Consider the following 16,987-nt stretch of genomic DNA (forward strand, 5'->3'; position numbering starts at 1 on the left):
AGCAGACTTTAACGTATTAATGGAAATTATTTTAAATGCCAGTCTGATGTTGTGCTCATGTTTTATTTTTGTCCTTTGCTTTGTTTCATGAGTATTTTTGCTTAGTTTATTGCGTGTCTATCATTGTCACGTGAAAAACAGAGCAAAAGAGAGATGGAGGTAAATCGCCGCTGTGACTAGAGTTGGTGTCCCTTTCCCTATCTTATTTCTGGATTTGGAACCTGCATTGATCCACTCCAAACTAAACATATTTTGTTATTATTTCTTCTTTCTGTGGTTTGCATCAGAGTCCACAACTTTTATGTTCTTGTAACTTTACACTCCAAGAGGGCTCCCCTTCCAGGCCATTGCACCCAAGGTGGAGGTATTGCTTTTTGCATCATGTCCTTCTTTGCTCATGTCCTTCTTTGTTCACTTTCCTCTCTGGTGAGATACTGGTGCTGTGTGCTATTTTGTTGCAGTGACTTGGTGCATAGGTTTAAGGAAGAAGATTCACTGTTTTCTGAATAATTTTCACTAGAGGGCTGATACCGTGTCCCTGGTTTTGTGGGCCAGGCCTTCCCATTGATTCTACCCTATACCTGAGTAAAGCTCTGAACCCAGCCTCTCTGTCTGGTCCTCCCCACTGGTTTTCTATTGTGTTTTCCAAGATACAATAGGATTTCACCTGTTTCATAGAAGCTTTAGATTCTGTTTTACCTTGCCAAGTGTTTTTAAGTCTTTTTCATAAGAGGAATAGAGAAAGGTTGAGTCAGGACTTCAGCTTTTTCCACTTTCTTTGGAATTCCCTTCCCATAGTCCTTTACTTCAAAGACATGTTTTCTTGAGTAAGATTCATTGTGAGTGCCCGAGGGAGCCCATGAGGACAGTTTTGTAGGGTAGAATTCATTTTGTTTGTTTCTGTGAGCCACTTGTCACTCTATGCTGTTTTACTAAGTCGCACTATACTTTGCAATATATTCAGCTTTGTAGCTGAAGTCTTACCATGGCCTGGCAGCATCTACATCATGTAAGGAACTGATGACTTTGCGTCTCTCCATGTGTGGACTATCTTTCATCGGATTTTATTTTATACTAGCTGGTTTCATCCTCAGTGGGTTCAGGCTTGATGTAATTATTCAGCAGTTATCACATACATCATAAAATCAATCTGATTCATAAATATGTAGAATTTTATTTCTCAGTTGTGATTTAATAAACTGCATTGATGTTTAACATTTTATAGCTAAGAGTCTGCTCATGTCCAAACTCGCCTTATTGTTTCTGAGGACTGCAATAATGCTCTTTCTAAATTTCTGTTTTCTGAGTTAAACTAGGAGTGTTTCTGAGGTGGAGCTTTGCAATATTAAAATAGATTCCGACCACAATCAAAATAAGCAAATGAATATATAATTTTTACTTAACGTATTCTTACCACACACATGTTTATTTCTTGCTCCTCTTTAAAATCCACTATCTTAAGACGTGACTCTTCTCATTGTTCACTGTGTCATACTGAGATACCATAAACCCGATTCCTTCTGAAATATGTTCAGCTTTTCACCTGAATAGTTGTCATATCCACTTGGGAACTCATAGGATACACTGGAATTTGTCATTTCCATTTTACAGGAATTCTCAGTAACTTATGTCACTCTTATATACTTGCTTCTTTATGAAGCTTTTTTCCCATAGCTTGTTGAATCCATCCTTTGCCTTTGCTTCATCCTTCTGGGTCTCTTTATCAATATATGGTTCTTCTTCCAAAACATTACCTGTGGGATTTCCTGAAGTTTGGTATGAAAATCCTATTCATTTTCACTCATTTGCTCCTATATTCAACTCTCTGCTCCAAAGAGTTCCAAAGGCATGTATCCAAACCAGGTCTCTACCATAGTCTTCATTTTAATTTGATGTGTGGGGGTTCTTCAGCAGTTTGTTGAAGTGTGTATTTTGAAGAAATGAAGATGAAAATCCATGCATAAAAACAAGCTATTCTTTAATTTCATTTTCCCATAAACTCTTTGATGCCTTCTTGAATTTAAGGATATTAAAATTAGATTTTTGAACTCAGCTCAAATTCTTTCATCTTTATTCACTAATGAGTTCCCATTGACCTGGCTTCATAAACTAGAACCCTTAGGCTTACGCTAAGGACTCATTGCTTCCTCAAAACCGTATACTTAAATCAGCAATATGCCTTTTTTTATTTGTTACACATCCTGATATTTGTCCTGTTCAGATAACTTTTCAGCTTGATACTGATCTCCAGTTTTCCTCAACTTCAAAGAAACCATCCATTAGTGTCTCAAATAGCACTATTCTTTCATTTGTAGAGACTGCAGTGATCTTCCTCTCTTATGTATGTGTGTGTATATATATATATATATATATATATATATATATATATATATATATATGATATGCCTTTTCTTCTAAAAACTTCACTCCTCTATGTAGCAGACTTTCATTACCAAAAACACATGCTTCCTGATAAATAGCCTACCTCACATTTTCTTTTATTAGAGGTTCCTATGGAAATATAAAACTTTGTTTCAGAGAACGTTTTCTAACACTTCATTGAGCAGTGAATTCATAGCTGTGATCTTTATGACAGTGTAAGCTCTGAGGACTTTTTATTTTGACAGACATTTAAAGAGAGAGGCACAGACACACTCACAAACACACACACTCGCACGCGCACACACACACACACACACACACACAGAGCCTTTCATCTGCTTATTTACGCCCCACACGGCCTCAGTGGCCAAGGGAGCAGGAGCTGAGCTAAAGTCAGGAGCCAGGAGCTTCGTTCAGGTCTCCCATGTGGGTACAGGGGCCCAAGCACTTGGCCCATAGCCCATTGCTTTCCCAGGCCTTAGCATAGAGATGGATCAGAAGGAGGCCAGCCAGGACTCAAACCAGTGCCAATATAGGATGCTGCTGCTGCAAGGCAATGCTTTACCCACTGTGCCAATGCACCACCACCACCTCAAAATTATTTAGAAACAAGGTCTTATATCATTTAAGATGGTGTTTACAGTGATTTATGAAGAATCCAATAAGTATAAAATGTTCAGTAAATGACTGTTAAATTAATTTAGTTACCACATTTTATTTGCGTATAAAGAATTCATGTTGGTTCCAATAATTTGGGTTACAATGTAAACCGAAAAAAAAGATTCATTGTTCAAAATTCTATGGTGTTTTCTTTGTATTACTATATTTAAAATACGACCGTATGGCCGGCACTGCGGCTCAGTAGGCTAATCCTCCGCCTTGCGGCACCGGCACACCGGGTTCTAGTCCCGGTCGCGGCACCAGATTCTGTCCTGGTTGCCCCTCTTCCAGGCCAGCTCTCTGCTATGGCCAGGGAGTGCAGTGGAGGATGGCCCAAGTACTTGGGCCTTGCTCCCGCATGGGAGACCAGGAAGAAGCACCTGGCTCCTGGCTTCGGATCAGCACAGTGTGCTGGCCACAGTGCGCTGGCCACGGTGGCCATTGGAGGGTGAATCAACGGCAAAAGGAAGACCTTTCCCTCTGTCTCTCTCTCTCACTGTCCACTCTGCCTGTTTAAAAAAAAAAAGAAGTAGACAATGGGCCATTTGAGGCCTGCCAAATTTGGCACAGAAGGTTGGTCTACCTGTGAATAATGGTAATATCTGTATGGGTTGCAGTGATTCTCAGAATTTGATTCATAATTGCTAGAAATCTCAGAACAGAAGTCATATGTGCATAGATGCTGATAATCAGAAAAAATGTTTTATAATAGAGTTGATTGGGAAGAGGCATCATCAGTAACCATAAAGCTATACAAAAGTTGGCATTTCAAGAATTGCATGTCTGTGACGATGGGCATATATTCTGTTTCTTTTTTGGAAAGGCAGGCTTGGACTGGTGAAAATAGGTTCAAAATAGTACAGTTGGACCCTGGGAAAACACACATCTCATGATCTTTTTGTTCTACTCTGGATAACGCACTCTCTTCCTGAATTCCCTGAGTAGTTAAGACACAGTGTAGACTGGCTTACATCTAACCAACACTGGCGTGCTGATGATCATCTGACTGCTAAAATATGGGGTGAAGGGATATTTATGTCAGAGATTTGGATTACGTGAAAACAATTTTTCAGTATAAAAATCATTGCTTGGACCAAAGTCAACTTTATTTTTAACCGTAGTTACCATTTAGAGTTGCTGTAAATTCTCATGGCATTGATCCGTGGCTACTTTCTCCATCCTATGGTGAATTAGAAATCTAAACTTTATCTTCCTCTGATTACCACATCCCTGACAAGTAGGAAGGAAACATTTCTTATCCTCAGCAATTGTAGTTACTTAAAAAAGCTAAAAATATTTCAAGTCAAACATGTGCACCTACAATCTGACTGAGTGGGAGGATTACTTAGTTTACTCTCTGTCAGCACTGTGGTTGAATTCTGGAGATACAGTGTATAAGAAGTCAGTGTTAACTAATTTTTGTGTAACAGAAGCGACAAGAACTGCATTAGAACAGAATGATTATAGGCAGAAATTAAGTTGTGATTTTGGTTGGCATGTAACTGAGCTCTCACCACTCTGAACAGTTTGTATCCTGTGAACCAGCTGAAGACTTGAAGGATGCTTTCTGTGTTATCTTCCAGGAGGCATTATTTCAAGGTGTGATTTTCAGAATGCTTTATATCTAGCAGTTTATTCAAATATAAAAACCAGAAACGCGGTATTTTGCTTTGTGCAATAAATGTGCCACTGCAATTTTTTTTTTCCTTTTGTAAATGGAAACTAAATTGAATTTACCTGGGTGGCAGTTTGCCAGTTTAACGGATCCTGGTGTAGATTGTTTTTTCTCTCAACAATAAGTGCTTTTTATTCTATTTTGTGAATTCACATTTTGTTCAGTGAGTTTCATACAGCTGAGCTTATGTGTGTAGATTCAGGTAAATATTCAGGGTCATAAGTTTAGTAATAAGTCTTTTGTGGGCACCTCCCACACCTTCAGACCACAGGGGAATTTTGCAACTTGAAAGCAACACAAGTACTTTTTTTGAACAGGTATTATTCTCGAGGGAAAGGCAAAGAGGAAGGGAAGGAGAGGGGAAAAGGAAGAGGAGAAACTTCCATCTGTTGGCTCACTCCCCCCTGATGGCCTGAGTAACCAGGTATAAACCAGGTCGCAGCAGAAATAAGAACTCCACTCTGATCTCCAGTATCAGTGGGAGAGAGCCAAGTACTTGAGACGTCATCTGCTAGTTTACCAGGCACATTATCAGGGGGTTGGATTTGAAGCAGAGGTTCTGGCCCTTGAACAAACTGCCCAGGCATGGGATGCCAGCATCACAAGGAACAGTGTTACTTTACTGTGCCAAAACTGTGGGCCTACCGTCACCCATATGGACTTTATGGACTTTATCAAACTCTTCAACGAAATTGTCATTAGTTCAGACTCAAAACTCGCCTAAATCTCCCTACTGTGTTCCTAGTATAAGGCAGAAGAACATGATTGAAGTATAAAAAATGTAAAGGAAATAGGTAATCCTTTTTAAACACTGATGCTGCAGAGTCTTTCAGATATCTCCTACAATCTCATGTGGAAGATCACGCTACGTAACCACGTTTTGGAGTTGCTTAACCAGTGACAAGTTTTTTTTAACATCTTTGAGTATCAGTTAGCTCTGCGTGCAGGGCAGGACATTACCCTGGGGCATAATACACATTTCATATGTGGGTAATTGCTACCATTGTTGCTAGTATCATTATCATTGCCTTTACTCTTTCAGAGTCCTCCATTCTGCTCTGAGTGAATTAAGGCTCTAAAGCTCCTTGCAGTTTCCTGTTTCCCTGCAGTAGTCACTTTCTAGACCTTTATGTTGTCTGTTCTCTAGCTTAATTGCTTCAGAGCTATTGAGTTCCTGTGTTCTGGGCATCTGCAGTCACTCAGCACAACCTCAGAAAATGATCTGCTCATGTTTACACCCAAGCTGGGCCCTTCTTTTTTTTAATTTTGTTTGAGAACTACCGCTCCATGCATTTAATATATACAGATGCAAGATCATGATGCTTCTCTCCCCACTACCTCCCTACCACTCATACTTCCTCTTTCTTCTTCCTCCTTCTTCCTATACCCTTCTAATTTTTACAGAGATCAATTTTCAGTTAATTGATATACTTGAAATATTAACCCTACACCGGGTATGAAGAAAAAAACAAAGGAAGTAAAGAACAAACAAACAAACAAACAAGAAAAACATCGTTTCCACATAGTCAAGACAGGGGCTGTTCCGACTCAGCACATCTCAAAGTGTAAGGCTGGCTTCCATAGATTACATTTTAAGTTCTCTTTTGGCACAACACAGAGAGATCATATGGAATTTGTCCCTTTGTGACTGGCTTATTTCACTAAGTCTAACGGTTTCCAGTTGCATCTACTTTGCTGCAAATGAGGGAGGTTTTAGGATTCTGGACATGGAGTGTGATTAGCAGTCTGTCGTGCATGTTATAATCACCACCATTATTGGTATTTGCTGTGTAGGTACGAGGCAACTTTCCATTTAATAATGTGATTTGAGATGTGTCATTAAAGTTTGATTCTCAGCTTTCTCAGTTCTGAAACACTGTTCTTAGAGGATGAGGAAGATCAAGCGAAATAATCAGTTTAAAAGATTTAGCAACGTGCCTAGTACCTACAGAGCAAACTAAATGGTGGCCTCACCACAGTGTTACATTACCTACTCTGTTAGACTCATCATCCACTAATGCAGATATTGCGCTGATCCGATGGCAGGAGCCAGGTACTTATCCTGGTCTCCCATGGGGTGCAGGGCCCAAGCACCTGGGCCATCCTCCACTGCACTCCCTGGCCACAGCAGAGAGCTGGCCTGGAAGAGGGGCAACCGGGACAGAATCCTGTGCCCCAACCAGGACGAGAACCCGGTGTGCCGGCGCGGCAGGCGGAGGATTATCCTAGTGAGCTGTGGCGCCTGCTGAAAGTTGGTTTTGACTGCAGCTTTTTTCTAATCAGATGTGAGGGAGCAGCAGTAGTGGCTCAGGAAATTGATTTTCTGCCATCTTTGTGGGAGATCTCAATTGAGATCCCTGCTGCTGGCTTCTGATCTTTTGGGGAACGAAAAAGCAGAGGAGAGCCTCCCGGTCTGTGTGTCTGTGTCTCTCTAAAATAGAAACACAGATAGCCATTTCTCCTTCCCTCTCACCTGAAACTTCTAGTTCACAGCTCCTGCTCTAACACTGAATGCTCTGCTGCTTTGTGTCCTTCTCAGACACCCAGTAATATGCACCACAGTAAACATTCTCCTATGGATGTAGGATGATGCACTAGTAGTTAGTCCCTGTGGTTTCTTCTCCACATTTTTTATTCTTTTTTTAAAACTTTTATTTAATGAAAATAAATTTCCAAAGTGCAGCTCCTGGATTACAATGGCTTCGCCCCCCCATAACTACCATCCCACTCCTACCCCTCCCATCTCCCGCTCCCTCTCCCCTTCCATTCACATCAAGATTTATTTTCAATTCTCTTTATATACAGAAGATCAGTTTAGCATATATTAAATAAAGATTTCCACAGTTTGCACCCACATAGAAACAGAAAATGAAAAATACTGTTTGAGTACTAGATATAGCATTAAATCACACTGTACAGCACATTAAGGACAGAGATCCTACATGAGGAGTAAGTGCACAGTGACTCCTGTTGTTGACCTAACAAATTGACACTCTTGTTTATGGCATCAGTAATCACCCTAGGCTCTTGTCATGAGTTTCATAGGCTATAAAAGCCTTTTGAGTTCACCGACTCTGATCCTATTTAGACAAGGTTGTAGTCAAAGTGGAAGTTCTCTCCTCCCTTCAGAGAAAGGTACCTCCTTCTTTGATGACCCGTTCTTTCCACTGGGATCTCACTCGCAGAGATCTTTCATTTAGTTCATTTTTTTTTGGACATAGATCTTGGCTTTCCATGCCTGAAATACTCTCAATGCCTTTTCAGCTGGATCCACATGTCTTAAGGGGCTGATTCTGAGGCCAGAGTGCTGTTTAGGACATCTGCCATTCTAATCGTCTGCTGTGTATCTTGCTTCCCGTGTCGGATCTTTCTCTCTTTTTTATTCTATCGGTTAGTATTTGCAGACACTAGACTTGTTTATGTGATCCCTTTGGCTCTTAGTCCTATCATTATGATCAATTGTGAACAGAAATCAATCACTCAGACTAGTGAGGTGGCATTTGTACACGCCACCTTGGTGGGATTGAATTGGAATGCCCTGGTATATTTCTAACTCTAACATCTGGGACAAGTCAGCTTGAGCATGTCCCAAATTGTACATCTCTTCCCTCTCTTATTCCCACTCTTACATTTAACAGGGATCACACTTCAGTTTCAACACTTAAGAATAACTGCGTATTAATTACAGAATTTAACCAATAGTATTAAGTAGAACAAACAAAAAAATACTAAGAGGGATAACATATTAAGTTGTTCATCCACAGTCAGGGCTAGCGCTGATCAGTCACGGTTTCTCATAGTGTTCATTTCACTTTAAAAGTTTCCTTTTTGGTGCTGGTTAGTTTACTCCAATCAGGGAGAACATATGATATTTGTCCCTGGGACTGGCTTATTTCACTCAGCATAATGTTTTCCAGATTCCTCCCTTTTGTTGCAAATGACCAGATTTCATTGTTTTTGACTGCTGTATAGTATTCTAAAGAGTACATATCCCATAATTTCTTTATCCAGTCTGCTGTTGATGGGCATTTAAGTTGATTCCAGGTCTTAGCTATTGTGAATTGAGCTGCAAGAAACATTAAGGTGCAGATTATTTTTTTGGTTGCCAATTTCATTTCCTTTGGGTAAATTCCAAGGAGTGGGATGGCTGGGTTGAATGGTAGGGTTATCTTCAGGTTTCTGAGGAATCTCCAGACTGACTTCCATAGTGGCTTGACCAGTTTGCATTCACACCAACAGTGGGTTAGGGTCCCTTTTCCCCCACATCCTCGCCGGCATCTCCACATTTTAACATGGCTTGATGAAGAATGGCTGCTGCACAGTTTTCACAAAGGACTGAAGCCTGGGCATTTTCTTTGCCTTGTGGTGATTGAACCCTTGGCCCCATTTGCTTTCCATTCTCGCCATGTGAATCGCATTACTGAGGAGCAATGGTTGAGCATGGCAGTGGTAAAACGGTATGTTTCTGTGACTTTTCTTCAGTTGTTTCCTTGTGGGAACTGGAATTCTTGCCCTTCATTGTCTTCCTTTTCCTTTCCCTTTAATGAGCAGGTACATAAATGAGGTTCAGGCGATCATATTTTGCCATACTTGCAATCTCTGTGGTAACTTTTGTTTTTTTCTTGGTAGAGTAGGCTGGAAAATGCACCTTACCCCCAAAATATCATCTTCCCAGTTCCCTGCAACTTATGGATGTGAAACATTGTGTGGCAATGTAGACTTGCTGGAATCATTTAAATCAAGGACTCTGAACTAGAAGGTTTTCCAGGATGATGTGGTTAAGGTCAAATAACCACAGGGTTCCTTTTGAGAAAGGAGCGAAGAAAGTAGCAGTTGGAGTGAAGAGGTTACAGTGGCAGCAGGTGTTAGAGAGATTCTGTATGAAGATGAAGACTGAATAAGAGAAAAAGGCTACAGGCAACCTCTGGATGCTGCAGAGCTTTAGGCTCCTTTCAGGGCTTCCAGTCAGAACCAGTACTACTCACAGCTCCTCATTCCTATATTGCACTTCTGTTCTCCAGAAGCATGCAGCAACACATTGGCATCTTAAGACTCTTGATATCCATAACTAACGGGGGACAGACTTTTATTTTAAGCCAGGGAGATTGCAGTGCTTTTCTGTGTTAGTGAGGGGAAATAAAGTCAGAACATACCTTTTTCTTAGATCTAGAGGTAATATAGGGCATGTTTAATTTTTGACAGGCTAATTTCTTTTGCTGTTGAAATATTATGCAGAATTGAGTTAATAGTAGCCCCAGTCATTACCCTATTCAGGAAGCCACCTGAATTTCCTTCAATTCTGTTGTTCTTTTTTTTTTTAAATCTCTGCTCACCAGTTCTTTCTTGTTGCTCCTCTCCCTTGGCATAGACTTTAATTTAGTTGACCTCATCTCTCAGAAGTTAATTCCAAGGCCGGCGCCGTGGCTCAATAGGCTAATCCTCCACCTGTGGCACCAGTGCCCTGGGATCTAGTCCCGGTCAGGGCGCTGGAGTCTGTCCCGGTTGCCCCTCTTCCAGGCCAGCTCTCTGCTATGGTCCGGGGGTACAGTGGAAGATGGCCACTTGGGCCCTGCACCCACATGGGAGACCAGGAGGAAGCACGTGGCTCCTGGCTTCGGATCGGTGCGTTGTTGTCTACATGCTCTGAGATTGTTACAGAGATTTAATATGAATTTTGCCTCATGACATTTTGTTCGTTCATGTTCTTCCAATTAATTGGTGTAGTTGGACTTTCCTAATTTTTATCAGTTTGATATATGGTAGCTTGTTTGCATTGCTGACTTTAACTTTACTTTTTCTGGGAGGTAACTGGGGTAATTATTTCTTTATAAATCTCCTATCCTTCAATCAGTGGTCATGGTAAATGACAGAAAGCCTAGAGACAGGGAGACTGAATGAGGCTAGCCTTATGGGCATTGCTGACGTTCAAAGTAAACACATATTGACCATATGACTGAAGATGTGTTCTATACTGGATGGAAGGCAGAACAGAGGTGCTCCAGATGTGAACTTCTTGTAACAGGGCCCAGATGTTTTCTAGCCAGGGAGCCAGAAATTGTAAATCCAAGGGTTTTCTCTTCTCTGAAAGCAAAAGGGGAGTGACGATGAGCAGTGGCAGAAGAGGCAGGTCTCATTGTGAACCAACATGACACTGATCTCAGTAGAAACAGAAACTACATAGATGTATAGATTTAAAACATATATTTTTTGACTGGCAGATTGGACAGTGAGAGAGAGAGACAGAGAGAAAGTCTTCCTTTTGCTGTTGGTTCACCCTCCAATGGCCCCCGCGGCTGGCGCGCTGCAGGCCAGCGCACCGCGCTGATCCAATGGCAGGAGCCAGGTACTTATCCTGGTCTCCCATGGGGTGCAGTGCCCAAGTACTTGGACCATCCTCCACTGCACTCCCTGGCCACAGCAGAGAGCTATCCTGGAAGAGGGGCAACCGCGACAGAATACAGTGCCCCTACCAGGACTAGAACCCGGTATGCCAGCGCCACAAGGTGGAGGATTAGCCTAGTGAGCCGCAGCGCCGGCCTGGATATGTAACATATTTTTAAACTCTCACCTAGAAGCCAACATGCAGATTGAATTTTGAAATTTAAACCTTCAACTTTTCTTACCAATTTAACAAACATAAGACTTCTTTGTGTCATTTTGATATATATATACAGAGTGTAATTTTCAAATATTCTTCTTGTTTGTGTATGACATACACTACTAATAGTGTATTTATCTTAAATCTCGTGGTAGGATTTCCATTACTTAAATTGCGTCATCTTTGGTCATTGATGGTAGCAAATCTGTGGGCCTCCACCTATTTGCTGAACCCCTGGAATGGAGTGATGTCATCAATCTGTCACAGAATATTCCTGGTTACTGTTGACGTACTGTGTTCCAGGCTGGACAGTAATTAGGCGAAGAGAGAGACTCAGGCGATTTGTTCTTGGGTATTCCCATTTCATTCTTTATCAGAGGTGACTTGCTGGGTGCCCAGTTGTAGAGAGGAAGGTAGTAGATTTGAGTAACTTTCCGAAGGTGGAACATACTAATGGAAACCAAAGGCAAATTATTTAGAACCCATATACCATCTCCTGATTTCAAAGAGATCAAAAGGTATGTCTTAGGATATTATCTAGTAACCGGTAATCAAAAACTGCCTTCTGAAAAAGAAAGGGAATAGTCTAATTGTGGAAGAGGAGAGGAGAGAGGGGAAAGGTGGGAGATGGGCTGTGGGTGAAGAGGGGAGAGAGAGAAGGAGAACCTGTGAGTGTGAGTGTGTGTGTGTGTGTGTGTGTGTGTGTGTGTGTACCAGTCTTCCTGAGGATCCAGGTCACTGAGAGTAAATGACCTGTATTATTATCTGTGCAACACAGGGCCTGTGCTACTTTATGGACTTTCCGTGGGTTGCTACGCCACAGACATGGTGATGCACTATGCTTGACAAATGATTGCTTTCTGAAAGAATTGCAGAGGTAGGTGATCGTCTTATAAGTTTTCCACAAGTAAATTATCCTTCCTTTGTGAGGCAAGTGTGACTGCTTGAGATGAAAGCACACTTAAAACAGTTGGGGCAAGAAAACTTGTTTGAGCAGGGGATGACATTATGACATGGTGTGTTAACAGTTGAGATGCCAGCATCCTACCCTCTGACAGAGGATGCTGGGTGACTCTCTGTTGCTCTGCTTCCATTCCAGTTTCCTCCTAATGCACCTGGGGAAGCAGTGGAATACGGGGGCAAATACTTGGGCCCCAGACAGCCTCATTGGAGCCCCTGGTGAAATTCTTGGCATTTGATTTTGGTCTGCCTGGCCTTGGTAGCCTTTGGGGAACTGAATAAGGATATAGACATGTGTCTCAACCCCTTTCTCTCACTATGTTGCAGAAGAAATAAATAAAAAATAAGCAAATGGATAAATAGTTTAAAAAGAAAACTGAGCAAGGATGAGTTCAAAATCATGTGAAGAACTTGTTTACTAAGGGATTTATCCAATAGTCCCACCTGTTCAAGTGCACCCACATACAGTACAGAAACAAACCAGGGGTGACAGATGTTAATATATAATGTGTTGCCTACATACCGTCTTCCAGCTATAAAAACACATTACACCTGAATTTTAATTTGGAACAGACTAAGCTTTTATCAATAACCTGTGATCAACCTATTTCTTGCTTTTATAAGACTTCAGGATATATGGGGAGATCCTTAGGGAGAAGTCTTCATGTGACACATTATGGCCTTAGATTGATGAACACTTTCTCATCATTATAGGCAACTTGCATAGGAAACTTGGATTGTTACCATCCCAGAAGAACAGAAAAGGAAAGAGCATGAAGAGATACAGAGGTTTGTATGGGTGGTGGGTATGGTCATGCCTGAAAGGTGCTTTTGTCATTCCTTTCCTTTGACCTAGACGTATGCTCAGAACTATCAGTAAGGGAGGTAGGCAAATAAAACAACAGGTACACAGGTGGACAGAAGATTGCTTATGTGTTCTACTCCGTTGAAAATGAGACACTGTGCAGTACTGCCACCCATAGTATGCACGGATGGAATAATTAACAACTATCTTACCTTACAGCATTTAATTGCAGGAACAGAATGTGGAGGCCATGAGTGGTCATGGAATCTGCCACGTAGAAGATGCTTATTTAAGTATGGACAAATGCAAATATACACCAAATGTGAAACACATCTCTTACTTTATTAACTTTTTCAGTCAAGTATTATTTACAAATATGACCTGCACTGTAACCTAAAAGGACCATACCAACCTGATACCACAAAGCAAAGGCTGCTGCTTCCTTTTGTGCTACTTATCCTGCCTCTCAACTGAGGAGAATCTCACTGGGGCAGGGATGGAGAGACTCATGCAGGGAAAGTAGAAGCTTTCTCACAGTAGAAGGTTTTTCTCATAGCACAGAGATGAGCTGAATGATTCTACTCATCAGTTGACACAATTCTGCATAGTCCAGAAAAAAATCTCAAAATGTTTGTCTTGCCTTTTCAGTACTATCTTGGAATCTATGAGGCAGCCTAACTTCTTAAGGGAAAGGATTGTTTTAATTCTTGGTTCTCGAGATTTGAAGTCTGGGGTCCTTGTGTTTTGAAAGGGCAAGAATCCCAAGGTGATACCTAGAACCAGATGTCATGAGGCAGGTAAATAAAACAAGAATACATGAGTCTGTGTTTCTGTGTCAGTCTTACAGACACAGCAGAATTCAGTAAAGTGACCTCTGTGCTAATAATCTGATATAAGCCTAATCACTGCTTAGTGTCCCACCCCTACACCTTGTGGCATCTTATGGACCTAACAACTCAGGTATTTTCCGGAATGGTTTGTTGTATTTTCTTTAAGATTTACTTATTTATTTGGAAAGAATTACAGAGAGGCTGAGTCAGAGGGAGGGATCTTCTTCTGGTGGTCTACTCCCCAGACAGCTACAATGGCTTGAGGTGGGCCTATCTGAACCAGGAGCTTCTTGCTGGTTACCAATATGGATGCAGCATCCCTAGGTCTTGTACCGTCTTCCACTGCTTTCCCAGGCATATGAGTAGGGAAGTGATTTGCAAGTAGAGTAGCTAGGACAGGACTGGTACTCATATTGGATGCGCTCACTGCAGGCATTGGCTTTACCCACTACATATGGTGCCAGCCCCAGGGCTGGCTTCTCTTCTTGGGTGATGGAGGAGTGTCCTTCCTTCCTGTGGCTTCACACTGTCCTTGATTTTCTTCCCCTTCAACAAAAATCTCCAGCCTCTTGTTTCCACTGTCACATATCTCGCCATCCTTTTCACCTTCTTGCCTCCCAGCTTTAAATATCCTCAGGGTGACAGTGAAGACCCCACCATTGTACTCTAGGGTGATGTTCTCATCATAAAAGCCTTGGTCTTCCATCATCAGTAAATTCCCCCTTCACATACTAGGTAATATTCACAAGCTCCAGGGTTAGATTGTGGCCTTCGTGGGCTACATTATTCAGCGTTTCGTAACTATAATGGAGCCATAAAACGCAGTTACAGATAAATGAATACTAAAGTGTGTTACATTTAGTGACAGCACATATTTTGTGACAGCCTTGTTTCATGAAACACATTACAAGTGGGTTCCAAAAGACAATGAAATACACCCTGTTTGCACCAAGCCTAGCACAACCAATTAAACCTCAAAGTTACTTAAGACTTATGTTCCAAAACTTTGGTCATGATCTGCGTGAGTGGCATGCAGCAAACATGAAGATTCACTGAATGGTGAAGCTGGCCTTATTTTTGTGAGCACAACTTCGTTGGGTATCCCCATGCCTGAAACAACATGATTCACTTTCCTACTCTTCTTTTGGATAGATGCACAACCCAGATGAGGTTGCATCTCAAATGGTCATTTTCCCACTGCATTCCAGAAGCCTCAAGAGGCTGCTTTTGAGATTCGTTTGAAGACCTCATGCCATCTTAAGAAAGATGGAGATAGTTCACCCACCTCAAATGATGTGCATTCAGTTTCTTCCTGGAATAGGCCCATTCTTATTGAAGATGGTAAGACAGATGCAAAGGGAAGGTGTGAACTTAGGTGAGAGTTACAACTGAACTGCCGTGGCCAATCCTTTCTCACTCAACTCTTCCCTCAAGATAATGAAGTGCTTCAGGTCACAGCAACTAGACGAAGACTGTGGGGAGTGACACATAGGTAATGTGGCCCCAATAATGGGTCACAGCTCCTCAACACGAACTCGCCATCTGTGGTCACGGAGAGAGCTGCAAACGAGGTCACGGGCACCACTGACACATCTGGAAACCTGTGGCCCCAAATATTGGGAACGATCCCCTGCTCACATACTCTGCTTTTCTATTCCTCCTCACTCAGCTGTTCTATTCCAAAATTTCCCCTGGAACCAATCTTCTCTTATCCTCCTTGCTTGATCATGTGCTTCCCATTGCCTAGTGGAATTGCACAGGGGCATGCCTGCACCCTCAATTATGTACCCCTTTTCTCTAACTAACCTCATGAATACTTCACACCGCATCACACAGATAACCTGTTTTAACTACCCAGCTCTGGAGCTCATATATGAACACTCATCTGTCTGATGAGAATTCACTTTTGCAGACAGCATTCCCTCTTACATATCCACAAACTCTTACTGCACTCACAGCACCTTCAACCTTTCAAAGTGCTGTATGTGGTGAGAGCTGCTGCATGCTTCCTCCAACATGCAGTATCTAGTGTCTCATGGAGTAACACACTTCTGAACCCCTCCAGCACAGAGCACACAAATACCTATGCCTTACAACACACACACACACACACACACACACACACACACACACACACACACACACACACCACAGAACACCCATCTGTATGTAATACAACACACACTCAAATCCACGTGATGTGACATGACATAGAGCCATGTGTGCTAAACACACAGACACAAACATTTTCTTTCTACCTAATTAAAACTTACTGCAGTATTCATATATGTAAGTACTGAATTTATTTCATATTTATTTCAGACCAATTCAAGCCAGTATGTTACAAAGTTACATACATGTGGCACATGATTTCACCACACTGTTTCACTGCAATATGTGAGTGCATCATATACAGCACACCACCTTCATGGCACAACTTGATAATCTTAAGAATTCAGTAACAATCAGTGGACTGTGTTAACATTTAACAGCAACAGTGGCATGAGACAATCATGAATATGTATTTTATTCAAGTTCAGAATTCAGCCATTGTTTCATTGGCATGACAAATTAGTGGAGGCCAACAGGGCCAAAAGCAGTAGCCAAGGACTGTGGTACTGAGGAGACCTGAGGGCTGGACCCGGGAAGAAATATAGACAACCCAAAGGGTAGCAGCCCCTTACGCATTTTAAATTGAACCTAAGAGGAAAATGTCATCTTGGATGTGGGAAGGGTGCTCACTGGAAAAAGTCAATCAAGGAGAATAGAAGAAGCTGTGTCCCTGCAGGGAACAATACAGAATATTTAGAGATGTTGGTTATTCTGTAGATAGGATAAGGCCCAATACAGGACTTAAGTGAGGTTACATAAGATATGTGTACATAAGCTTTGGTAAAGCAAGAGAAATGCTAGTTGTATTCCTTCACACACTCTGACACCATTAAAAAAAGAGCTTTAGCACATAGCATGAAGTCCAACCCAATTATATGACTTCTAATCCAAACTCCAGCATCCAATGATGAGACAAATGTGCTGTGCACATGTATGTTATAGTTTTTATCAGGACATGTATTTGG

At 41.6% G+C, this 16,987-nt stretch overlaps 1 long non-coding RNA gene across 1 annotated transcript in view; it reads left to right on the top strand.

Moving 5' to 3' along the window:
* LOC149119205 (uncharacterized) overlaps positions 1–13,064 on the top strand; it is a 33,978-nt gene extending 20,914 nt beyond the window's left edge. The window contains exons 2-3 of the long non-coding RNA XR_016228619.1: positions 12,094–12,192; positions 12,990–13,064. This is a non-coding gene — a long non-coding RNA (uncharacterized LOC149119205). The remainder of the gene's footprint in view (positions 1–12,093; positions 12,193–12,989) is intronic.
* Positions 13,065–16,987: the final 3,923 nt, after the last annotated feature.

The sequence above is a fragment of the Oryctolagus cuniculus genome, chromosome Y (genome assembly GCF_051225735.1).
Source record: "Oryctolagus cuniculus isolate XC-2025 breed Fujian yellow rabbit chromosome Y, ASM5122573v1, whole genome shotgun sequence".
In the NCBI taxonomy this organism is placed as follows: domain Eukaryota; kingdom Metazoa; phylum Chordata; class Mammalia; order Lagomorpha; family Leporidae; genus Oryctolagus; species Oryctolagus cuniculus.